The sequence below is a fragment of the Tasmannia lanceolata genome, unplaced genomic scaffold (genome assembly GCF_043159265.1).
Source record: "Tasmannia lanceolata isolate RefF3 unplaced genomic scaffold, GAP_Taslan_0.1 ptg000018l, whole genome shotgun sequence".
Classification (NCBI taxonomy): domain Eukaryota; kingdom Viridiplantae; phylum Streptophyta; class Magnoliopsida; order Canellales; family Winteraceae; genus Tasmannia; species Tasmannia lanceolata.
The window spans coordinates 28,599,112-28,602,911 of record NW_027518695.1 but is presented as its reverse complement, the minus strand read 5'-3'; the positions used below and the strand labels follow the sequence as shown (position 1 = coordinate 28,602,911).

At 33.0% G+C, this 3,800-nt stretch overlaps 1 long non-coding RNA gene across 8 annotated transcripts; it reads right to left on the bottom strand.

The window, feature by feature from the left end:
- Nucleotides 1-361: 361 nt before the first annotated feature.
- Nucleotides 362-3,391, bottom strand: LOC143850876 (uncharacterized). Of its 8 annotated transcripts, none has more exons than XR_013236091.1 (5): nt 1,942-3,391; nt 1,401-1,735; nt 1,255-1,329; nt 805-971; nt 362-588 (listed from the first exon to the last, which is right to left on the bottom strand). It is a non-coding gene; the product is annotated as an uncharacterized LOC143850876 (long non-coding RNA). The 8 variants fall into 8 exon arrangements; XR_013236090.1 differs by having other exon boundaries at nt 1,401-1,537; nt 1,637-3,388; XR_013236092.1 differs by having other exon boundaries at nt 1,401-2,329; nt 2,409-3,388.
- Between the last annotated feature and the right edge of the window lie 409 nt (nt 3,392-3,800).

The following is a 3,800-nucleotide window of genomic DNA, read 5'->3' as shown; positions in this document are numbered from 1 at the left end:
TTTGGATACCTCATGCATTTGTATTTTGATTTGGATTTGAGTTTTGGATACAAAATACATTAATCATCTTCATGATCATGTTTTAAGACACAGAGAGAGAGAGATGGAGGTAGGGATGTCTCATCGCTGCTGCCGGAGCAACATTGAGGAGCACACGGTGAAGGAAGTTGCTACAAATATTTATTTCCAAATAATGTCTAGCAGAAAAGATTTGAAAATCAGATTTTTTGGCACTGTTGTAGATGATTTGGAAATCTAAGGATCTGATCCAGCTCAAAATATCAACTAAATCCAAATCTAAATCTTGTGGGTATCCAAACATGGCCTAAGCTAAATGTACACATCATAACATCTAAGGAACTGTTGGAACCATGTTGAAAGAGCTCTTATTTAATGAAACCAAGCAAACTAAAATATATCATCGTACTACAAAACATTATCTAATTTTAGAGGTTAAGTTCAATGCAAACTACAGTAAGGATCCACATTATGATCTACGCAAGGAAGACAAGAACACTGTAGAGGATTTAAAAGTTTGTTGCATGAGTAACACCCCACTTTTCCACTTTGCTCCCCATTTTTTGCTTCCTGAGATGCAACAAAGTTTAAAATCATTCTTCTCATTTCTGACAAAGAGTTGTTATTCCAATTGGTAGAAAATCTATATATCCTACCAAGTGTTGGTAAAAATACACTGGAATTTCAGATTATAATAATAAACAACACAAATAAAGCAATAATCCACATGTAACCAAACCAAAAATAATGGAAAGAATCAAACAGTAAAGAGAGAGAATGACTTACGGTTGAGTCGAGGCACTGATCTAAACCTTAAGGAAAATATTGTCCCTGCATTTGACGAATCAACAGTGCAAATGGATTCTCTAGCATATGCCTCCATAATACAACTCGTCCGCTCTAAGGGGACGTGCACTTAAACAGCCCGGAACCCTTGAGAACATGCCTCACGTCTGTGGAATAAATTGGGAAGAAGAAAAAACTTAAAAGCATGTGTATGTACGAATATTTATAGGAATTGAAGATAATACTTAAGATACACTTCTCTTTAATTGTAACTTTTAATATATATATATATATATATATATATATATATATATATATATATATATATATATATATATATATATATATATATATATATATATTTGACTTTTTGCATAAAGTAAATAAATAAATTTTGAATTTTTAAATTAAAGAAAAAGGTCAACACTAAGTAAAATAAAGATAGATCACCAAATTTTGGACTTGACGATGAACCTCTTCAACATCAATGCCAAAACCTCTCAGATCTCCTTGTAGTTGAACCACCTATAAAAATGGGGAAATGTTATCAGCACTACTGTATTTTGATGAGGGCACTCCTCACTTTAGGATCTAACCTATGGAAATGATTTTTGGGCCACAACGTATTTAGGCTGTGGCCCATCTAATGGACGGTTTGGATCATCCTATGGTGCGAACCATACTGTACTTTTAATAAAGGAGTGCCAAAACCCCTCATCAAAATACAGTAGTGCTGATAACATTTCCCTAAAAAAATGGTTACATGAATTTCTAGAAATGTTGATGCTCTGCGTGAAACAGAAAAAAATATCAATTATAATCAGCTACTAACCAATCACACTTCATCTCTTGTAGCAGCATTAAGCACATCACACTCAATTATGTTATTATCCACACGAACAATTGTTGAAGATAAATTTCTCTTGGTAGCCTGAAAAACCATAAGACCTTTGATCTAAGAAAAGGTATAATGCATGAGTGATGCAGGGAAAGTGCGACGGGGCGTTGCTCAAGTGTGTAGAGACATGCTCTAATGAGTTTTGATGTAGATGTAACAAAGAAATCATAATCTTGTGGGAGATTCCTTCAGTGCTCAAGTGGATGTGCATAAAGAGGAATTTGACCTTGAAATCTTACTGTGATCAACACAACTCAGCAAACCAATTCTGGATGTAATCTGGTCAGTCATAAACTGGTTTAAATTGGCATGTATAAACTGCCTTTTGCTATGATAAAATCCATCTGTCTGCCAGTGAGTGAGGCTTTAGAGCGGCTTCGGATCCCTCTAAGATTCACCATGCAAACTATTTGTCTGTACCTCACTAACAGAGAATAGGATAACAATTTGCTTGATGTCAAAATTCATTTATATGAAACAAACAACACCTATTCGGTTCACCTTCTTTCCAAGAAGCGCTTCCCAACAAAACACGTAGTTCATAAATGGAAGGAAAGAAAAGTTTAATGCTACCAAAATTTTGAAGGTTTCAAATGTCGTTAAAACCTTGGAAGTAATTATCTTCACCTGTAAAACAGCCAACAACCACAAAAATTATAATGTAATAAGAAAAAAAAGGAAAACATATGAAAATGTTGAAAGTTACCTTCTTATGTTCCCGTTTGAAGGGAACAAATCTTCTCTATGGTTCTGGCACATTTGAAAATGGGTGCTTTTTGTAGAGTGGGGAGAGAGAGAGAGAGAGAGGGACAACCACTTCTTTCAACAAGAACCATTTCATTCATAAACCCAATTTTCAAAATTAATATTAAAATTAGTAACGATATCGATAAATAAATTAGTATTTTTCGAGGCTATTGGATACCTCCTGACATCATTTGATTCCCATTAATTTGTAAATATATAATGACAAAAAAATTTCTATTATTCTAATATATTAATGATTGATAATGACAGGAGATGATGAGAATGAAATTGCAAGAATTGAGGCTAATCTTGGAGTTCGCTTTCAAATGAGATTGGCGTTTTTCTGTTTTTCTCAGGAGTAATTGTAAGTAGTGAAAACAGTTTTAGGTAGAGCTATGTCTAGTTGAGGAGAGAGTGACATAAGGTTGGTGTTTTTCTGTTTTTCTCAAAAGTATTTGTAAGTAGACAGTGTAGGAAACTGTTGTAGTTGGTATTATATGATCGAGAATCATGAAAAGTCAGTGACGTTAATGAATTCTGTGTTGCTCTGTCTCTTGTCTATTTCTATTTGAGTTTTCTTTTTTGGAATGTATGAAAAATAGGAAAACCATGCAAATTGATTCATTAAAAGAAGAGGGTAAAATTTCTAAAATATTGCAAAATGTGATCAGGAAGAAGAGTTTTAAAAATGGAAAAAGTCATCTACAAAACTTCAAAATCTCAATTTTATTCAATTAATTAACAAATATTAACGAGAAATTGGGGAAACCAATATTTAATCTTGAAAAATGAATAAATAACTTGCAATATTTATCCACTTTGAACAATAACTTCTATATATTTCCCTGCTAAATGACAAAATGTTAAAAAGAAAAAGAAAAACAATATATATGGTGCTCCGACAAACCCTAACAATGAGTGGATTTTCTCAAATAAAACAAGAAAATGAATTGTTAGATGCATGTCATGTACTTAAGAGTATTTTGGCCATTGTACTTAACACACACACACACACACACACACACATATATATATATATATATATATATATATATATATATATATATATAGAGAGAGAGAGAGAGAGAGAGAGAGAGAGAGAGAGAGAGAGACATATTAGTGAGGGGGGCTCGGGGAGAGCTCTCACTCCAACTCACATTCATCTCAATCTCATTTTCAACATGAATAAATATCTTACATTTTTTCAAATGTGAAATATTTTCAATTAATTAATCAGTCAACTGAAGGCAGAACATAATACCAACCAAGGTAGACATCAACATACCAAGCTAGCACCCAAACATGTAGCAACTAGCAATAACTAGAGATGCAATCAGAAAAATAGATATAA